Source organism: Lissotriton helveticus, chromosome 2_1 (assembly GCF_964261635.1).
Source record: "Lissotriton helveticus chromosome 2_1, aLisHel1.1, whole genome shotgun sequence".
NCBI classification, from domain to species: Eukaryota; Metazoa; Chordata; class Amphibia; order Caudata; family Salamandridae; genus Lissotriton; species Lissotriton helveticus.
This window is the reverse complement of record NC_136059.1, coordinates 1,401,950,458-1,401,973,850: the sequence shown is the minus strand read 5'-3', so window position 1 is coordinate 1,401,973,850 and position 23,393 is coordinate 1,401,950,458. Positions and strand designations below refer to the sequence as shown.

Below are 23,393 nucleotides of genomic sequence, written 5' to 3'. Positions count from 1 at the left end.
TATTATGGTTAGTAAGTCACTCCTTCCCTCACTCCAAAAGTCTGATATTAGTTCTATTTTTTTATCTGACCATGCCCCTGTCCATGCGTCCATTGATCTCACCGTAACTTCCTCCAAATTCAGTTGATGGAAATTCAATACATACCTACTGTCTGATGCTACTTTTCTCAAGGAAGCTACGGTCTTTATTAATGAATTTTTTCTCCTCAATGTCCCTTCTGACACCTCTATTCCTAATAATTGGGACGCTTTCAAAGCTGCTTTCCGAGCATTTACCATTTCATATGTTGCGAAAAAGAAGAAACTTAATAGACTCAAATATGATGACCAACTTAAGAATATTAAATCTCTCGAACACTCATATTTTTCTTCGAAATCCAAGGATGCTCTTCAGAATCTAATCAAGGCTAAGTCTGAGTTAAATAAGATTGCCACGGTTGAAGCATGTAACACCCTTTTGAAAATGAAATCCAAATACCATGGGGGCCAAAACAAGTGTAAAATGCTGGCCAACTATCTCAAAATCAAATCTGAACGTAAAACAATTGGTCCTATTCTTAATGACCAAACTAATAAGTTGGTTTCCTCGGATGAAGACATTGCAGAAGTTTTTCATAATTATTATCACAGTCTTTATACTGATGACACTCACCCCTCTGATTCTAACCTAACGTCTTTTTTTGAGGGTCTCCCTTCTCCACCTTCCCTCCCTGATGAATTTGCCCAACTAGAGAAAGATATCTCTCTCCAAGAAATTCTCCAGGCCATCTCTTCCCTTAAAAAATCTAAGGCCCCAGGTCCCGATGGATTACCTATTGAATTTTACTCTGCATTTCATACCATATTTGTACCCCAATTACACCACCTCTTGGGCAATCTGTAGACTCGCCGGACTTGCCTGTTGGGTCCCGCACTTCTCGCCAGCACCTGCCCAGCCTGCAGCCGCTCTCCCTCCCGCCGCCGCACCTCCAGCCTACAGCGGCCGCCGAGTGGAGGGGAGACAGGCACAGGCAAACTACAATACCCAGCCTGCACAGCGGCAGGAAACAGAAAGCGGTCACCGCCCGCAAACCCAGCGCCAGGAGGCACTTAAACTCCACACAGTTTCGGTGGAGTGGGGGCAATCTGTAGACTCGCCGGACTTGCCTGTTGGGTCCCGCACTTCTCGCCAGCACCTGCCCAGCCTGCAGCCGCTCTCCCTCCCGCCGCCGCACCTCCAGCCTACAGCGGCCGCCGAGTGGAGGGGAGACAGGCACAGGCAAACTACAATACCCAGCCTGCACAGCGGCAGGAAACAGGAAGCGGTCACCGCCCGCAAACCCAGCGCCAGGAGGCACTTAAACTCCACACAGTTTCGGTGGAGTGGGGGCAATCTGTAGACTCGCCGGACTTGCCTGTTGGGTCCCGCACTTCTCGCCAGCACCTGCCCAGCATGCAGCCGCTCTCCCTCACGCCGCCGCACATCCAGCCTACAGCGGCCGCCGAGTGGAGGGGAGACAGGCACAGGCAAACTACAATACCCAGCCTGCACAGCGGCAGGAAACAGGAAGCGGTCACCGCCCGCAAACCCAGCGCCAGGAGGCACTTAAACTCCACACAGTTTCCGTGTCGCGGGAACGCGCGCGGACCAGCGCCGGGCTAAGCCCGGGCAAAGGGGGTGCCCTCTGTGGCCCTCAGAGGCACGAGGAGGACGGGACGGGGCAACCTCCCTAACATTATTCCCGTAAGGTACTTTCTTGTTTAAATCTTGTCTACGTGCCTGGGCAATCACAGTCACATTCATTCTGAGGACTATTGTTACTGACATTTCTGTTCCACATCTTAGTTGGGACTACTCGCATGCTGATTCTTAGTCGTTTTACTTTGTGTACTGAGTGGTAACCCATTACTCCTCCTAGTTTGTTGTCCTTCGTATCTGCTCTGTCCATTCTTACCGTCTTGTCTAACAAACGTTAGCTCATATTGTGTTTGGACTAGTATATACCATTCCCATTATGTCCCCAAGGGGCAGTCGCAGTAAAACAGCTGCCGCGGGGGGTGGACCAGTAATTGGCCCTATTGATAATTTCATCACTAGGGCAAATGATGCTATAAACCAGGGTATTTCTCTTTTAGAACGCAGGGTCTCACAAGATCTGGCCCATGCTAAACGTTCTTCCCTTGGTCTTATTGCTGCTGCTACCACACCTGCTCAGGTTTTGCCCAACAATATTAGACCCTTATTAAATGTAAATGCTGACATTCATACCATCCCAAGTGAGGTAAACTTATCAGCCTCTATTCCTTTGATAGACTCAGACACAGATATCAGTATGGATCTGGAGAAGACCCCAGATCTGCTTATCAATTCCACTCCTGAAGCAATATCTGTTGATAATACAAGGCAATTAAGAGGTAGACGTGAGGGGGCTATCCTAAAACAAAAATCATATGCACCCAAGTCCCGGTCTACAAAGGTTAGGAAACATGGTCTGATAAAAAGAAAAACTGGGAAAGGTACCAATTCTAACCTCAACCAAAATGTGAGTAGGGTTACGGAGACCACTCAGGGGGAGGAAAGAGAGAGGGAACAGCATGGTAGAATATTAGATAACAATAACACAATTAATGACAACACTGAAAATACAAATGACCGCATGCTGGAAAGGTTGGGTGAATTATTTAGTATCTACTTATCTCCCATTGAAAGTAGGCTTACTCGGATAGAAAAGCAAATAGCCGAACTGAGTATCCCTATTAAGAACCTATCCAAAGAAGGTGCTGCAAATCATAGTTCTACTAAAACAGTAGGCACCAAACCTAACACTTCTCAAGCACCAATTATAAATACAAAAATTGCACCCAAAGTCCCATCAGCTACTTCAGTGACACCGAAGGGCCCATCCATTAGTCAGTGAATAGCTACCCTTAACACTAACAATGGAGCCTCAGATAAAAGGAAGGACCATAATACTAAACAATTAAATGGGACTACTACAGGCCAACCTGTGAACCCCGTAAGCAGCTATACCACGGCCCAACAACCACAAAAAACAATTAGGCAAGTCCCCTCTCGCATTAACCTTCCACCGGAATGCGGAGCATATGTATTGGTGCTAGTAAATGTCTCCAAATTAAGGAAGGACCAGGATGAAACACCTACATCTCTCAAAAATAAAACCTTACACTGGTTAATTGCAAATTGCAATTATCCCATAGATGGTGCAAGGGAGATTATTAACACTCAGCGAGTGGGCTGGATAGGCCCACTCAGGAAAAAGTTTGAGGGTGATTGCGTTACTATAAGCTTTAAAAGCCCTCAATGAGCAGAGAAAACACTTGTCAGCGCCCCATCACCCTCACCCCGGGAATTCAACACCACACTCCTTCCATTAGGTTATTTCTACAGACACCTGATACCCCCCGAACAAGCTATGGTGAACTATTCTACAATTCCCTATCAAGATTTGAATTTTGGAGCAAGGATCAAATCACCGCTCTTTATTCAGAACCAGAATCCCAATGTTAATTACATGAATAGCCGCAATTGGCGGAATCAGGACCCAATGTCAATTCCCATTTCTCATCCCCCGCATTATCCACAATTCCCAACCATGCATCAATATAATTATAGAGATAGGTCCTACCCAGTTCCTGACCCCTATCAGTTCACACCGATAACTGAAGTTGGGTCAACATTTAACATCCCTACTTATAATCGGTTCGAATATTTTTCCAATTTGGATGAACAGGACTGACTGGGTACATCGGTCAAAAATGAAATGTATGGCCAAGTTGCAGCCTGTAAATTAGAGGGATCTTCAATTCCAGCTGTAGTTTGTCAGGATCAGAATCGCACTACAGAAATTATGTTATCCGACAGTGTTTTGTCCATTCCTTGTAAAATAATTCATCATAAAACAGGGAATAGTGGGAGCAGACCTGTCAAACGTTGTACTACCTATGGTTTATCAATTTTAAGCTGGAATGTTGCAGGACTGGAATCCAAGCTGTCGGACCCTGCATGGATTGAGATAATTAATGATGTGGACATTCTCATGTTCCAAGAAACATGGGCTGTTGGGAATTTGTACATAGAGGGCTACCACTGTTTCAGTTTAACATCACCCAAACCTAGTTTCGGTCGAGCAGTGGGTGGCCTTTTCATTGGGATCAGAATTCTGGCAGGTGGTACAATCAGAGACCTGCAGATTGATAACCTTGTTAACCCTAATATCCAAATTCTTGAATACAAGTCAAAGACAAAGACCACGATTTATTTAATTAATTTTTATAATAATGATTTTTATGGTGTACCGAATAAGAATTTCTTGGCATTATCTAAGGTTTTAAGTATGTTTGAATGTTCTTTATCAGTAGACACTAAGACTGGTATTCTAATAGGGGGCGATTTTAATGTGAAATTAACAGAGAATTATGGGTCTGATGATCCTATTTACCCTGACTTAGTAGATCGCAGGGGATCTGAATTGTTTAAAATATTATCGAATTTGACCTTGCTGATGCTATGAGAGTAGGGTATAATAGGAATTTCCCTTATGCCCCCACATTTATCAGCAGGGATAGTAGCTCAATTATTGATTATGTATTTACGTCACCACTGCTAACAGATTGTATAGCAAAAACTTCTGTGGTACAAACATCTTTTAGCGATCATAATCCATTGCTGGTGATTTTAAATTTTGCATCTAGTCCGATTTTTATGATATTACACCCTCAATTGACCGTCTTCGATTAAAATGGAGAGGAATTGACTGTGGGTCCATCTTAGCAAGTGTACAAACAACACACCCACATTTGATAAAATCTTGCTTGTCCCCCAGTGGAAACCATGATAAATTAATTGCAGATTTTGAAGCTTTATGTTCAACCATTAAAACCCTCCTGTCAGTCCCATTACCCAAGGAACGCAAAGAGCCTAGATGGTTCGATTCATCTTGCTCCTTGGCCAAAAGAGAACTAAGAAAGGCACTCTCTGTCAAACCAAGGTGCAAAGTTGTTGTTCAAGCTGCCAGGAAAAATTATAAAGATAAAATATCGGAAAGGAAGGCTACTTTGCTTTCCGATCACTGGGACTCCTTGTTAATTAGTGCGAACTTGGGTGGCAGTGGCCCATTTTGGGCCGCTGTCAGGAGAACGAGGGAAATGGGAAAAGAGCTCACACAAATTAGCTGCAATATAGCAAGTGCAGCATGGGAAAGCCATTTCTCCAAAATCTATGCAGCCCCCTCCGAAGTGTATTCTCTCCCTAATTCAGACCAATTGGATGGTTTAAAGATTATGGACCATGAAGTTAAAATAGCCATAAAAGAGAGTTTAGGAAACAAGGCGCCTGGACCAGATGGCCTTCCCATCGACATTATTAAATACAATGTCGACTTGTGGACATCAATACTCCTTAATATTTTAATAGTCTCCCAAAAGCAGCCATGCCGGCTACTTGGGCTACCAGTATTATTGTCCCAATTTATAAAAAGGGAGACAGATCTGATCCAGCAAATTATCGTCCTATCTCCCTTTTGGATAATACCCTAAAAGTTCTAGGACGTATAATCTACAATAGGGTATTGGAATGGGCGGTTGATACTGACTTTTTAGATCCTTGTCAGATGGGGTTCAGGAGCGGGGTAGGAACAGTGGAGCAATGTTTAAATTTAAAACTGATAATTGATAAATATTGCATTGCCCGCTCATCTCCTACCTACCTTGCCTTTATGGATCTTTCATCCGCTTTTGATCTTGTGAATAGATCTAAGCTCTGGTCAATTCTCTCATCCAATGGTCTTGATGACACTTTCGTTAGATTTTTAGCCTATCTCCATACAGACCTGAAAGCACGGGTACGTATTGGGATGGGTGGAGAGGTCTCGGGAGCCATTGAGATAGGGAGGGGGGTGAGACAGGGGTGCGTTTTAGCACCCCTGTTGTTTATTATTTATATCAATGGTTTATGCAATCACTTGAAAAAAGCAACCTCTGATGTTCCACTGATTCTAGGCAATTCTTTACCTGTGCTTTTATATGCAGACGATGCGGTGCTTATGGCCCGCACTCCTAATGCTCTCCGTCTGCTTGTACACAGTTTTGTTGATTTTATGGAGGGCTTGGACTTGAAGGTACATTTAAAAAAATCTTTCATTATGTCTTGTGGACCGGGCAAAAGGAAACTCAGCACAATCCGGATAGGCACAGATAAACTAGAATCTGTTCCTAAATTTCCTTATTTAGGGTTGGTTTTCGCTGCGAACAGCTCATGGAGTGAGCATTTGGCCCACGCCACGAGCAAGTTCTCGAAAGCCAACAATTCTGTTCTGAGTCTCCCTCGCCCAAAGAAAATTGGTGCCACTAGGGCTATTTTAAAGATTTTTAAACTACAGTGTTCACCTGTCGCCACGTATGGAGCAGAGGTATGGGGGTCGGGAAGCAGTATTTGTATCCAAAGAGAGGAAAACCGTTTTTGCAGAAAAGTGCTGGGCGCACCGATTTCCACATCTGATTTTATTTGTCATAACAAACTTAATCTTCCTTACATAAGTGATTTCATTAGAGCAAGACCAGCTCTCTTCTGGATTAGAATCTGGAGGAATGATGCTGCTGTCCTTACACAAAATATTATTAAGGACTGCCTAAATTGCGAACATGGTATGAAGATTCCTTGGCTCATAGAAGTTTCTAAATCACTTAATGAAGTTGATAGAGGCACTTTGTTCACCGCCCCAACGTCAATTGAACAAAAGGACAAAGTTGAGGTTCAAAATGCACTTTATGCACTTTATAGAAATGGTCGCACAGGAAGAGAATCCCAGAAATCAAGTGTTATGAAATATATAGGAAATGGTCTCTGTAGACAAACTCTGCCGCCCTATCTCTCCCTCCCCATGTCCAGCTGGGAGCGATCTTCATTGTTTCGTTTAAGGGCAGGAACTGTAAAATTTTTGCTGTCTTTTCCTATGGGGTACCAACATAGTGCTGATCTCACTTCATGTCCCTGTGATGGTGTGAGCACACAGGATGATCTGCACTTTTTATTTTTCTGCAAATTTTATTTGAGATTTATTAAATGGTTTTTAACTCCTTATTTTAAAAAATACAGACCTCTCACCCTCAAAGAATCCTATATGATGCTGCTTACTTTGGACACTGATGAACTGACCTTCCGCACTAGCACTTTTTTAAGATCAGCCATACGAGCGCGTAAGACGATGGAAAATCCCTGAAATTAGAAACTATTCACAATGGTGTTTATTGTGTAAACATTACAACGAAATGAAACTCACTGTATAGTTATTGTATGAATTTTTATGATATTATGAAATGTTTCTCTGTACAAATTCTTTTTATTGTTCTGTCTGTATTATATACAAATGTTTTATTGCTGTAATCGGTACTTTTATGAATTTTATGAAATTCGAATAAAGGTCTTTTGAACTTGAACTACACCACCTCTTTAATTCTTTTATTTCCTCTGCTAAAGCTTCTGGATCCTTCCTGGAAGCCCTCATTATCATAATTCCCAAACCAGACAAAGATCACTCCCAATGTAAACATTTTTGCCCTATTTCCCTGATTAATTATGACTGTAAAATTTTTGCTAAAATTCTTGCTTCCCGCCTAGATGTCCTCATCCCTCTCTTGATTAAAACTGATCAGGTTGGCTTTGTCAAAGGTAGGTTGGCCTCTGATAAGGCTCGTATGTTCGCGAATATTATTTCCCACAGTAAATCATTTAAATCTCCACTTGCAGCCCTGTCCTTAGATGAGGAGAAAGCCTTTGATCGGATCAACTGGCAATTTATGCTTCGGTCTTTGCAATGGTTTGGTTTTGGTCCCTTTTTTATTTCCTTAGTTAAACTCCTTTATTCCTCTCCTCGTGCTAGTATCTTTGTCAATAACCAGTTTTCTATTTTTTTTCTTTGAATAGGGGTACACGGCAGGGTTGTCCTCTTTCCCCATTATTGTTTATCCTATTTCTCGAACCTTTTTTAGAACGTATTCAAACTAACTCCAATATCCATGGTTTCAAATCAGATACTATTGAAACAAAGTTATCCGCATATGCAGATGATATTCTTGTTTATTTGGCTGACCCAGTTTCCTCTTTACCACATTTCATGGATGAAGTTCGTTTATATTCTTCCATCTCTGGTTACAAACTTAATCTCTCCAAAACAGAAGTCCTGCCTCTCAATTCCATTTGCTACCAATACATGTTTCACTCCACAGACTTTGCCTGGTGCCCTTCCAAAATAAAATACCTTGGCATTTGGTTTTCCCCCTCCCTCGCTGATACCCTTAAGTACACTTTTGATTTCCTTGTCAATAAACTCAAGTCCCTTCTCCAAAGTTGGTCTCCCTTATTCTTGTCCTGGTGGGGTAGACTGGATACCATTAAAATGATGATTACGCCTCATATTCTTTATACTGTATCTATGCTCCCCATAAAAATTCCTTGCTCATTTTTTGCTTGTTTGAATTCTATATGCACAAAATTTTTGTGGAATGACAAACATCCTCGCATTGCTCTGCAAACACTCATTCGTCCTAAAAATGAAGGTGGTGTACGGTTCCCCAATTTTAAATTATATCACTCTGCTTTTGTTATACAACAATCCTTCTCATTAGCATATGATTTTTTGACTTCACCTGTACCCAAATGGGTGTTGTTTGAACGCTCCTTATTGAGAGACTTTTCGTTTCAACATGCTGTTTTCATGTCCAATTGTTCCTTTTGTCTCAACACCCAGTTCTGAAATACTCTAAGACACTGTTGCTTGACACTTTCACCAAAGACTTATCTCCCCTTCAATGTTTTTTATCGTCCGCTGTATGGTATAATAAGTTCCTCAAATATAAGGGCAAGTCTTTCTACTACAAATATTGGAAGGCAAAGGGAATCTCTTTTGTATATCAATTCCTTTTCAATAATTCTATTCTCTCTTTCCCAGAATTGCAAACTTTGTATCACCTGCCTATTTCATGTTTACAGGAATATAACAACATAACTGATGCTATTCGTTCTCCCTTGACGCTCCTTTCTCCGCCCGCTCTTTTGCCCTCCTTTTCCCCCACATCCCCACTCTACCCTTTGTTCCCTTTACAACAACCGAAAGCTGCCCATGTATATAGTTTACTGGTTTCTAATGTTTTGGATCGTCCTAAATCCCGTGTTGAGACAGCCTGGGAGGCTGATTTGAACATTTTGCTGCCAGTTGATGTTTGGGATCGCTTATGGTCCAAATTATTCAAGGTTTCTAGTGCTGCTCGCATTACTCAATCCCTTTTTTTCATTTATCATAGAGTTGTTCATACACCTGTAAGTATTTCCAAGTTTTCTCCTGCTTCACCCTCTGTATGCTGGTCTTGTTCTTCCGTACCAGGTACACTTAAACATCAACTGTTTGACTGCCCTTCTGTCTTCTCATTTTGGAACTCTACCTGGGATATATGCATGCGTATTCTTAAATGTTCTACACTGTTCTCATTTGCAAATGTATTTTTAGGTTCTTTATCAGATGATATAGATATGGTCTCATCTAATGCTCGATTACTTGATTTGTTTATTGCTATTGCATTTAAAGTGATTCTATCTTGCTGGAAAGATAATTCTAAAATTTCTGTTATAACTTGGAGGAATTTCATATGTGATGAACATAGGATTTCTGTTGCTTCTTCTTCTTCTGTCCCTCTAAAAATTAAATCCGATCTCCTATGGCTCCCATTTGCTTCTTCCTTTCCCCCTCCTCCTTCCTTCTCTTTCTTCTCCTTTTTTCTTTTTTTTCTTTTCCTTTCTTCTTTCTTCTTTCTTCTTCTTTTCTTCACTTTTCTTTCTCCTCCTCATTGATGTTTCTGAATTTTTTCTTTTATTAGCCCTAGTGCCTCCTGTTTTCCCTTATTATATTTACTTCCATTATTGTATGGCTTGTTTGTGTCTTTGCTAAAACTCAATAAAAATCTCTTAAACAAAAAAAATGAATACAATTAAATGAAATTAAATGAAATGATTCAATGAAATTAATGAAATGTCATGGACATAGTTTGCTGAAAGTGAAGTTGGCTTGAGAATATATGAGACTGATGATCAACAGACTGTTTTTGAGAAACTTCCATGATAAAAGCTGCCACATTTAATTTTGACTAAATTCTGATTTTTTGTTGAACTGGTCAACTGACACTTCTGATTGACTGGACTTTTGAATTGAACATTTTTATGAACTTTAGGGTCAAGGTTCCTGTAGAAGAGTAAGGACATAATTTTAGAAGAAGGTTGTCGTAAGGGCTAGAGACTGACTTTGAAGCACCTGAGCTTGGCATACAGTTTAAATAAGTCAAAAGTTTATCAGATTATTGCACACAATTCAAAGATGCTTGTAGACTGCTTGTTTGTTTTATTTATTGGATTAATTTTCCTTTTCTAATTCATAAGAAACCATTGTGACCCTTTCACAGAAAGGGTGTAGAGCAATACTGGTCATAGTATCATTAATTTCTATTATAGTAATGATATGCTTGTTAATAAGCCTGAGTTTCCCCTGCAGAATTAGTTGCCCCTTTCGCTCCTTACGCTTGTAATTGAACAATCTAGCTTAGATCCTGATCCTGATTTCAATGGTGAAGCCGAGCAAACACAAGTTTAATTTAGAGCTTCTACACTGCAGAGAGTCTGAGGGTAACTTTTCAAATAGTGTTTTCATTAAGCTGTTCTATGGCTATTAACAGTTAAGACGCTAAAGGGGTCAATCTGTGCACCTATTTTCAGACATTAGATGCAGGTGATAAGAGTTATCATCACATTCCACTAACATACCCCATAACTTGTAGTATTATCATTCGTTTGTTTTATAGATAAGGTAGGTTTAGGTTATCATTTTTCAAATGTTGACAAGCCTATACACAAGGTACCTATGTTTAGGGCATGGATTCTGTATTCTTCGGTTGCATGTGCAATTAAATGGGTTGACTTTCTGGAAGGCAAGACTAACTTGTCTTATAATGAAGGGAATATTACTTACAAGATGAACGGGGATGAAAAGGACTTTATGGAAGAGTTAGAGGCAAAAGGGGAACAGTATACTAGGAATTCAAAAATAGCAAGGCTACAAATTATGGGAAGGAAGAACAGGAGTCAAAGGATGCAAGAGTAAACTCAAGATTGAGTCTGGATATGGTGAAGGAGGGGAAGTTATTTTTCTTAAAAGCAAAACAACGGGGGGCGTGGCTAGCAGCCGAGCATGGCGGCAGCATAGTCGAGAGGCTCCGGGTGTGAGGCGGCCTTCCCACTACAATCCGCTTACTTATCCGACACCCTGAAGCCTCGGATGGGAGGAACCTAGGTACAGGACCGAGCAGCGTCCGACCAAGAAAAATTCGGTCCCTCCTGTGAGCCGGGACACAGCAAACAAGGATCCGACGCATAAGGGCCTGGCTGCCGCGTGAAAAACCGAGTGGTGGTGATCCCTGAGGCCGGGCGGAAGTGAGAGAGATGCAAAGGGGTCCCGCCGGAAGTACCGGTCAGTTGAAGCACCCGCTCCGTGACAAAGGGGGAAATGACAGGGAATCCCTTCCCTGCCGACTGGCTTCACCGGCGGTTGGACGTCGGCGAGAGCTGTGGCGGAGGAGAATACAGCAGTGAGGCCATCGGAACAGCTCCGGTCGGGGAAAATCGGGAGCGCCTGTCCAACGCGCACTACAGAAGCACCTCGAGTGAAGCTGAGCGCCGCCGGAACCGGAGGTTGAAGCCAGCTGACATTCCTACGGCCGAATAAACTAAAATAAATAACGTCCCACACGACTTGATTGAAGGCCTGCGGCGGTGTAGGAACATAGACTGGGTTGGGCACATCTCTGCCACGGTGACTGTGGGTGACTGGGTTGAGCTGAAATTCCTGACCTGGCGATTGCTCTTGCCCACTGCTGGTGGGGGTTGACCCACAGGAACACATATAAACCGGGGCGAAGTCTGAGGTGGACTGCTGGCTACGTGTCGGCCACATACTGGCGTATATTAAAAGGTGAGGCACGGGTCCCCCGGCGGCGTGGTGGGAGACGTTAACAACTGGACGCAGTGTGTGGGCCCACAGTCCCTTCTGGCAACAGTTACACGACAGCGAAGAGAGGATACCTCGCGCCACGTGCAATACCGGTTCAGTAAAAGTGAGGGGCGGCTTTAGAGACCTCCTGAGCGAAGAAGGCTACCGTTAAGGCACGCACCAGCAGGGGGGCAGGAGCGGTGAAGCATCACTGCGCCGATTCCCGAAAACTCGGATTTACAAAAACCAGGGAGGAGAGAGGCGCCAGGTCTCAAACGCCAGACCTAAGCCAAACCGAGGGGGTGCGCCCCAGGGGTCCGACAACAAAAGCAGTGGCGAAAGGGCGCTATCGGAGGGGCACCATGGCAGGCAGAGGCGCTAAAGGCAGCTCAACGCAATCCAGGTTGGATAAATTTGCCTACGACAAGCACAATCCTCCTCAGTCGGAGCCTCGTACCTCCACGGGAAAAACGCCTAACGAAGAAGGCCCCAAGAAAGCGACGCTTGAAGACGTTATGAAAGCGCTGGCGCAGGTGCAAGCAACGGTGGGGTCTACTGCTACAGAGATCGCCTTACTACGCACAGATTTTCACAAGATTAGCGAGAGGGTGAAACAGGTCGAGGTAGTCGCAAAATCCTTGGTGGAGGACGTCTCGGAACTCCAAATAGCGATGGGGCGAGTGGAGGCAGAAAACAAAATGCTCAAGGAGACGCTGGACGACCAGGAAGGACGCTCGAGAAGGAACAACGTCCGGATTCTCGGGGTTCCAGAATCAGAAGGTACACGCGCTACTGACCTCTACGTGGAAGAGTTGATCAAGTCGACACTTCAGCCTAAAAGGCTCTCACACTTCTTCTCGGTGGAGCGGGCGCACAGGGGGCCTGGTGGAAAGCCAAAACCGGGGGCCCCACGAGACCAATCTTTGCCTGACTATTTAACTTTCGCGACCGGGACGCCATCTTACAGGGTAACGAGGGTATCACCGCCGATCCAGATTCAGAACTCCACACTCGCTTTCTTCCCGGACTACACTGCTGTGGTCGCTTGTCGGAGGACAACCTTCCTTGAGGTCAAGAAAGACCTGAGAGCAAAAGAACTATCTTATTCAATGTTGTTCCCGGCGCGGTTGAGAGTTGTAGCGGATAATAAAGTGTGGATCTTTGATACCCCAGGGGCGGCCCGCGACTGGCTGGAGGGCTGGAAACAAGTAGGCCGGCCCCGCCGCACTGACAGGACTAACCGGAGCCAACGAGGAGACAGCCAAGCGGGGTCGCAGGCATCGGGCAGGGAGGGCACGGCGCGGTCGCCAACTCAGGACCAAATTGAAGCGGATGGAGGTGAGGACGCATGAGTTCCTGGCACGCGGCAAGGTGTTACGTAACAGCGGCAAGAATGCTGGAATCACGCTTGGACACTGACCTGGGGGACTTCAAAGAGGGCAGGGGAGACGCCTGCTCCGGAGGACACTTCGCCCCAGCAAGCAAGTACACTGTTAATGAGTTGGGGGAAGCACTCTGCTAAGTTGGGGGGGCGGGCGGTTCTAGGTCCGCTGAGCAGGGAGGCAGGGAGGGGGGCGGTTTGGGGGGGCAGTTTTGTTGTTCTTCATGTTTTGCAGGCTGGACACAGGCACACAGGGCCGCACACACTCAATTCGGGTTTCGGAGACGGGCAACACACATGGGCGGTGGGACATGTCAGGCACCCAGATGGTCATGATGGCGGACATACACAACACACACTCCGGCACCTCTGAGGGGGAGTTGCCTAGGTCATCAGTCACCCCCCTTCGGATTATGACTTGGAATGTAAGAGTCCTGGGGGACAAAATTAAGCGGGGTTTAGTAATGCATGCAGTGAAGTGGCAGGGCCCTGCACTGGCACTTTTGCAGGAAACACACCTCACCGGAGGGGCCTCCAAAGCATTAGATAGGAGAGGCTACACGATGGCAGTGCTCTCGGACTTCACCTCAGGCTCTAGAGGAACGGGCATTCTAATTAAAAAATTGTTCCCCTTCATAATACTAAGTACCAAAGTCGACGAACAGGGCTGTTTTGCAGCAATACAGGGACAGTGGGAGGGGAGGCTCTTGAACGTTGTATCGGTGTACGTCCCTCCGGCACTCCACACAGTTAAGCTGCCAGAGTTGGGTGACTTCCTTCTCTCCCTACCTGAGGGTGATATAATTATGGGAGGGGACTTTAGCATAACAGTAGACCCCTATTGCAGATAGATTCCCAGTCAGGTCCCAAGCCCCTGGACCCTCTCGCTTCCACAACTTTCTGGAGGCCATGGGGTTGGTAGACGTGTGGAGACACACACATCCCACTGCAAAACAATACACCTTCCACTCCATGGTCCATAACAGTTTGTCAAGGATTGATTACTTTCTGATGTTGGGTAACGGCCTACAACAAGTAGACACTATCGAGATCCAACCTCGGGGAATATTCGACCATTCTCCTGTGGTTTTGACCCTATCCACCCAGGAGAAATCTCGTAAATGAATCTACCCCATACACGCATCATATCTCAATGTCCCGAAGGTCAAAAAGGCTCTTTGGAACGCGACAAAATACTATTTTGAAGAAAATTCGGCATCAGTACAGTCCTCTGCTGTTGTAAGGGAGGCGTACAAGACGGTGTTACGGGAACAGGCGATAGCGTCTATTACAGGATATAGGCGTGAGAGACAACTAGAACTGTCCCAGTTAGAACTAGCAATGCAGGAAACAAAACGAGGCCCATATGGCAGACCCGACACCAGCAACGTCGCACACATTACTTCTATGTCAGCAACAGTATAAGGAACACTTGCAACACCAGACAGCTGAGCAAATCACTGCTACCGCGCATAGAGTATATGACATAGGCGATAAGGCAGGGAAGATGTTGGCCTGGTTAGACAAGAGAGGAGGAAGCACTAAAGGGATACAACAGATATATAATAAGGAGGGACTGGCGCACACACGCCCAGAGGGGATAGTGAGGGCCTTGGCAGACCATTTTAAAGCGGTGTATACTCCAGAAAGAGTGGTGTCGACGGAAACGGTGCGAGCATCGCTCAGCCACGTCGTCATACAAACACTGACGTCGGAGGCAGTCACGGAGTTAGAGGCGGACATTACGATCGAAGAAGTCAGACAAGCCATACACGCGGTGAAGTCAGGGAAAACACCGGGACCTAATGGCATCCCAATAGAATGGTGCCAATCTATGTCTGACCATCTTAGTGGGCCCCTATTGGCTATGTTTACTGAGAGTTTGAGCTCGGCGGAACTCCCGTTAGATCAACGGACTGCCACTATCGTAGCGATCCCCAAGCCCGGAAAACCACCAGCGGAATGTGCGTAATACCGCCCCATCTCCCTTCTCAATGCGGAGATAAAAATTCTGGCGAAACTCCTAGACGCTAGGCTCCTCCCCCATCTCCCACAGCTGATACACCCAGACCAGTCGGGCTTTATGCCCCACAGAAACACAGCCCTTAATCTGCGACGGGTGTATGGGGTGTTGGCCAAAACACAGTCACACACCAACCCAGCGGTCATATTGGCACTCGACGCAAAGATGGCCTTCGACTTGGTGGAATGGCAATACCTCTTCGAGGTTCTGTCACATATGGGGTTTGGTCCTAAATTCATAGCATGGGTCCGGCTATTGTATACCAACCCGGTGGCGCAGGTCGTGGCAAACGGTCACCTTTCCCCTGTATTTCCCTTAGCTCGGGGCACCAGGCAGTGGTGCCCCCTGTCTCCGCTACTCTTTGCGATAGCGCTGGAACCTCTGGCAACCCTAATACGCTTGACTCCACGGCTTAGAGGGATCACCTGGGCGGAGGGGTGGGAGGACCGCCTCTCGCTCTACTCAGATGACATGCTTGTCTACCTTACAAATCCGGCCCATGGCATCCCGGAACTACTGGCACTGTGCAACGCACATAGGGAGGTCTCAGGCTACACTATAAATTGGGAAAAGTCCGAACTGTATGTATTACAAGGACCACCCCCCATACTTGCTGCCGTTTGTCCCTTACGAATCACGGGATCCTCCTTCAAATACCTTGGCATACATGTTTCGCGCGACCCGGCGGAATTCTTTGATAAAAACTTGAAACCGCCGTTGGATCGACTGAGACATGATGTTAAATATTGGGCGACTCTACCTTTCACATTATTGGGCAGGGCAGTGCTCTACAAAATGATGTCGCTGCCAAGATTTCTCTATGTCCTTGATAACACGCCATATCCGGTGCCACCCGGATACTTTCGGCGGGTATCGGCGCTGGTGTCCAACCTGCTATGGAGTAATCTCCCAGCACGCATAGCGCAGGCCAAATTGAACAGGAGTTGGTACGATGGGGGGATAGCGCTGCCAAACCTGCAGTAATACTACTGGGCGGCCCAATTGAGTCCCATCAATCAGTGGCTGTACGCCCCCCCAGGATGACCCGGCCTATAAGGCCGACAGGATGCAGTTAGGTACTAACAGTATGCTGGCACCCCTTTACGATAAAAGCCTTGTCAACAAGATGGTGGGGCCCACCAGGCTTACGACCACACTGTGGCACACAGCACAGTCTAAACTAGGGTGGAAAGGGAAAATCACTAAGCTCACCCCAATGTGGGACACTAAAGCATTGGGGAGCCTGAGACATTGTAAGGGCTTCACACAGTGGGACGACATTGGGATATCGACAGTGGGAGATCTATGGGACAAAGGCACAGTGATACCCTTCACTCAGTTACAACAGCAGCATGAGTTAGGGGTGACAGAATCGTACAGATACGTACAGATTCGACACGCACTGCTTACAGCCATACCACGGGACTCGGAAGTCCCGGAGGCATCCCCCCTTGAAGACCGCCTCTTACAGAATACATGAAACAACGGGCCACATCATTTACTTATCGTAAGTAGCTTAACAACCTACCGGACCCTACAGCAAAACTGAGAGGAAAATGGGTGGCGGAGGTGGGGGATATGGACGAGTCCGAATGGAATGAGGCATTGGCTTCGCCGAAGGAGGTGGGCATATCGGCTAAATTCCGCCTAGTGCAGCTTAAAATCCTCCACAGGGTATACTACACAAGAACGACATTACACACCATAAAGCAGGCTCAACATCCCTACTGTCTGCATGGCTGTGGAGAGGAGGGAAAATTTTTGCACACCATTTGGGAGTGTCCCCATATAGTGGAATTTTGGAGACGAATAATGCGCACCATTTCACAGACACTGGGGCAGTCCCTCGTACCTGAGCCACGTAAATGCCTGCTGAATGTGTGGGACCCGAACGATCTAACCAGACCTGGGCAAACGTGGGCCACGATAGGTATGCTAATAGCAAAACGAGATATAGCTCAGAAATGGGGCGCGGCAGAGGCCCCCACGCTGGCACACTGGTGTACGAACATGAATAGAGTTATGATCACGGAGAGGGCAGTCTACACAGCGAGGGCCTGCCCCCGCAAATGGTACAAGATATGGACCCAATGGAACGTGTTTAGGGGGGAGATCTGTGAACCCCTACAGGAGGACGAGCCGTTATCGTCAGGGGATGAGGAGGAGGAGGGGTGAGACTTGAGTGGATACAGCAGGCGGGCATTGAATGATTTCCAGCCACCACAGACATGACACACAGTTGGGGGGGTGACGAGGCATATCTCTTTGACTCTACATGGTAATCGGGGGGAGTAGCCCCCATGGGTGTGTTGGATGCAACGCAATAGCTCTTGTTCGCCCACAGAGACCTTTCATTACAAGTAAGACAGGACGGGTGATGTGCTCTAACCAATGTGTATGCCTTATGGTTTGCTTATTGTTAGTTTGTTTACTTACTTTAGCAAATTCATCATATTAGAAAATACGGACCTATGAGATATGCGGTGTAATGGTGCAAGATATGTACGTTAACTACTAAGCAGTGCCGCCGGACCACCGGGTTGTCGGCTGATGGGCTGTGTTACTTCAAAAGTGTTGATTAGTATTGTTTTTTTGCCGCGGCCGGCCCCCGGGGTTGTAGGCCATACGCTGTGTAAGTTCGGGACTGTACAATAAAGGTCCTTTCTAAAAAAATAAAATAAAAAAAAAAGCGAAACAACATGTTAAGAATCCATTGGAGGTAGAATGAAGTAAGTGTGTACAGGAAGTGGAATTAGAATGAATATATCCTGGCTGGACAAGAACCTGCGGTTCCTGGAGTGTATTATATATGTAGGACTAACACTTATCTTCAGCTTCCATCTAATTGGGTGGGTAGCTGTTGCATGGGTTTAGAGTTTACAGATGTAAATCATGCAGAGCAATTAAAAGGTAAGAGTAGAGTTGCACATGAGAGATGTGTTTGTACTACATAACAAGTAGTAGGTGATATTTTTGGTGCTATGATTACTTCCATAAGTGTGATTTTGAACAGAAATTAGAAAATGTCCTACCTTAGTTGCCACTGTAGCTGCATTAGATGCAGTATATTCAGATTAGCAGCAATGAGAGCCATGGTTCTCCAAAACCTTCATGCTTTAGACATTTTGCTCTTAAAAGAAGGCAGAGTTATATACAGTTTTGGATGTCCTGCAGTGCTCCACTTATGTACCATGCAAGAGCAATGTAATCAACAAGTTTGTCACAAATATTACAGATCTGTCAAAAGACTTGATGGCATTGGAAGAGATGTGCTGGGGAAACAAGTAGGAAAGGTTTCTCTGTTATAGGTAGCCTGAAATAGTGAGTTCGTTAGTGGGCCTTTAGGTGGCATTTAAAGACAAATATTGATTATTGGTGTTTCTGTGGTTTGTTTGTTTTTAATCATAGAGGGATTTCAGTTCATTAAGAGATAGAAAGGTTCAGACAAGAAAGGTGGAAAGAAGTCAGCTGATGGCAAGGGACTGAAAAGAAAGAAGGAAGAAATAGAAATGGAGGAGATACAATGTTATGTCTATTATGAGTTGAAGGAACTGGAGGGATCTAGACAGCAGCAGTAGACAGCAAACAGTTTTTAAAACTGTCATGCAGGAAAATGGTGGATGTTTTTTATGATTGCTCCCAGAGACATCAGAGGGGGAATTATTTATTTATTTGCCCTTAATATTGTAACATGTGACTTGCATAACCATAGCCGACATGATTTACAAATGATTTATTCATTATTTATGCATATTATTCCAAATATTATTTTGTACTATGTTTTATGTTTAGGTTTAGCAAATTGAAAGAGTCATATATTGTGATTAACTTTAGTTAAGATATGTGCGGTTCAATAGTGTCATGAATAGCCCTAGGTTGTCACATGGAAGTACTAGACCTGGTTAATGAAATGCCATTTTTACATGCTCACATTCTCCGGTTTCCTTCTGTCCATAAACACGGTGACATATGACACACATTCATTTCCGTGCACATAGAGTATAATATTCCTCAAACTAGTTTTTGCCTACAATATCACTTTGTAGGCACTCTATCAGAACACCTTGAATATTCTGTACAAGGGCTAAGTTCAGCATACAGGATGTTGTTATTTGTCTTTGGCCACTCGGCGACAGAGCTATCACAATAGAATAAACAATATCTGCCTGACTAGGGCTTCGGCATGGCAACATGGAAGATGTTATTATATATATAACATCAAGCCTTTGTTTATTCAGAGGACCACTTCGCTCTCGAACTCTACACCAATACGGGCAGCTTGCTGCCACTTACCCACAGGTAATGGAGAGTTCAACCACCCAATAGGGATTTGGCAAATTCACTCACCTTAAACATGATAGAGAAGAATGTGCTAGGTAGGAGTACACAGTATAACAGTATTTGTATGCAAGTATATAGTTTTCGCTAATCAGCAAAATAGTAGAATTGTTTATTTTTTTCACCATTCTCTTAATGTTAACCACATTATTCTGTTTCCTTCTATTAATCATTGCAGCCCAAGTATTTTACTCAATAATAATAATACTTCAACGAATATTGAAAAAGCATACTGTGTATTTCTTATGTATTTCTGTGGGAATGCAGAGGTGACTAAGCAAAAGGGTGCTAGATTTGTTACCACAATTTCCTTGGGGAGTCAGGGTTGTTAAGTTCTGAGGTTGCACATCCATTTGTTACCTTGTAAGGTTAGGTGTACAGGTGGCGCACTATGAGCTAGCAGGACTATAAGTCAACATATCCTGAGGGAAGCTCGGAATCAGTCTTGCACCAGGCCAAAGTTTATGTTGTTCTACAAACTTAGTTTTACTTGGGAAAGTATAAGCTGTACAGCAAGGTGCCTTACCTTATGTTTGAAATCAGCATTGAATTTCTGCATAACACTTTTTCTGTTTCAGGCACCAGAGTTACTGTGTGCTGATTTAGAAATATTATTCTTTGTTTGGCTTACATTTTGAAAGATCTTAGATTAGCAGTTAGTTTGAAGAGTGATTTCAATGCCTGCACAGGAAGGGAAGTTGAGAAGGTGAATACTTACTTTTTGTGAAGGACAAAATGAGGGAATCAGCTGACATTGTATTGTCCGCGAGAAGGAGGGCAACTCCAAGTATGGATAGAACATTGTTTTTGACTGGTTCACGTCTGGTGGGAAACTGAAGAATGTATAATTTGGATGGAACTTATGTTTTATCTGTGCGAAGCTTGTTTGTTAGTTCAGATCACTTGCCCCTGTCCACCTTTGCAGATGGACATCTTATTCTTCTTATTGAGACCAATGCCCCCTATTTTTCAGCCTATAGAGATAATCTTGAAAGCAAGCACACTCATTCTCATTCTAATTAGAACCTCTGTTTCTTCTGTCAATCCTATATTTGCTGGCACCTGCTGCTTCTAAACTTCCCCAACTTGCCCACCACCTTAGCATTAGGGAGTTTCCTTTATGGAAACAGGAGTTTGCTCTGATTTGCATATGCTGCCTTGAATAATTCAGTATCCGCATTGGTATTTGAACAACTCAGATTATATTTATGTATGCTGTATTCAGGTGAAAACTTACTCTTCTCTGTTGTTAATGTGGAGCAAAATTAGCTTCACCGCCAATGCTGTTTTAATGAATATGTGATTTCAGCTTCAGTTCAAGATAAAGATCTGTCTTTGCGAACATAATGGAGTTCCGAGTTCCCACCAAGTTAACGTCGCTCCAATGCCATCCTAGTAACATCTGGTTCTCAACTTTTGTATTGTTTCTGCTTGCTGAATGCATTGTCGCTAACATGAATTGTATGCTGTTGGAACATTTACAACTTTGTTTTGTACCGAGACTTTTGGATGTTTAAATCTTGACCTTTTCCTGCCTTACTGTGTACTATATATGCCTCATGTGTATTCTGATTTTATAAATGCATTGTTCCTAATCTGATGTTTTTCTGAGGTGATAGGCAAATGTAAATGTGACCTGGAATTACTTAGATCCATATGTCTTTTGGCTCAGAGCCTAATTTTAATTTGTATTTTTGGAGATGACTAGACCAAGATCTACTACTTGTTAGCGCAGGTGCTGGCATAACACTAAGTAGTGCTATGTGACGCAAATGCTCATAAGTGCCAGCATTGATAAACAGGGTTGGACTGGGAAAGAAAATCGGCCCAGACAGCAAAAATAAGTGTCCCCATTAGTGAAATAATGTAGCTAAAAATGTGCCAAAAGATTTGGCCCACATTTGTAAAGTTTTGAACTTTTAAAGACATTCTGTGTAGGTGTTTTGCAAGGCACTGGAGACTGCATGCATATGTGCTCGCTGCAGGCAATGCTTGAGGTAATATCAGGGATATCAACAGGAGAACATTTCCCACCAGATCATAAAACAGGCCCACAAACAGCCAAAAAACGGCCCACACCCCTACCAGCCCATCGGGCACTGCCAATCTGCCCTGTAGGTCAGGCAGCGCTAGTGGATACACGTTTACAAGCAAAGGTTATTTTGTGTCAAACATTGATGCAACTGCAGCGTAAATGCTAAACCGTACCTACTAAAATCACATGAAGTAGCACAAATGAACGCCTGCACAACAATAAAATAAAGATTTTATGAAATAAAAGTAAATAGGATGTCATACTACAAACTACAGTAGAGACTGAGCCATTGTTAATTGACGTTATTTACTCTTGAGAAAGAACACTGTTAACTAGAATTCCATTGGGCAGCATACCTAGTTACCACAGTTTTTCCCTGGGCCAATTTGAGTCTGCCTCTATTTTTACTTGTCCATGTGACAAATCCTCCACGCACACACTGTTATACGTTGTATTTCTTTTGGCAAATTTTATAAATCTTTTATGCACCATTTTTTAATCCCTGTTTTTAAGATTTATGGATTTTATGAATGCAAACCTGCACTTTATTTTTTTCCAGTTATTGATTGCTCCTTTACTCTATTGTTTGCTTTTTAAAATCTGCTGATTGTTATCACAAATCAATGATTTTTAAGTTGACTGGTTCTAGTCATGGTTTTGTGATTTTTCTAAACATTTAAGATCATATTCATTAAATTGTACTTTTAATATTATTTATTAATAATCAAATAATAACTGAAACGGAACATAAACTCTATGGGGCTGATTTTGATGCGGCCCATAAAGGCTCCAACAGACAGTCGGAGCCTTTTGTGCCACATCATAATCGAGGCCCTCAGTTTACTTTCCGATCGCATCATTACAATGCTGGTGGTTGTAATCTAAACCTGCTAGTCATTCCAGCTGGCTTCTGGGGGGCTCAAGGAGCCCGTCGGTCAGTTGTAACCAGTTTGTAATCCCAAAGGGCGGGCCTTTCCATCCTTGGGATTACAATGCACGATTTTCGGCATGGTTTCCATGACGGCCTGTCCGACATGGAAACCATGTCGGAAAGCGTGTTTGGGAACCCAAGCAGGGCCCCTTTGGGTGTGCGGCCTTCAGTTGTTGGCCAAGTGGGCAGCTATGATGCCCCCCTGTTCATCCCTGCACCCGTGGCAGGTATATTGAGGTGTCCGTCACAGGATGCAAGGATGAACAGCACCTCCCATTTTCCTATGGGAGCATGTATTACGGCCAGTTTACGGCCGTGATGCACGCTCCCATAGTGATATTTAGGAATGCGAACTAACAGTGTTTGGTCGCATCCTAATTAGGCGAACTGGACCGTGATCAGAGGTCTGTAGGTCCCAGGACCGAGATGGTGTCGAGCAAACGTAAGTTCCCCTGACATCGTAAGTTGCATATGACTATGGAGTTATCAGAGATGTCAATTCAAATGTCATCAGTGATGTAATATGTAGGGTCATGGGCAGTACATGTTTGGGTGCAATTTATAATTATCTCTGTACACTAAAGTGGTGAATTTCAGAGAGAGGTGTTTTGGTTTTCAAACATTCCGTTTTACCTTCAACACCTAACTATACTGTTACT

General features: G+C 44.3%; 1 protein-coding gene across 1 annotated transcript in view; it reads left to right on the top strand.

The window, feature by feature from the left end:
* Nucleotides 1-23,393, top strand: part of LOC144819772 (neuronal acetylcholine receptor subunit alpha-7-like) — an 892,484-nt gene that overhangs the window by 264,541 nt on the left and 604,550 nt on the right. The gene's annotated exons all lie outside the window — the stretch shown is intronic.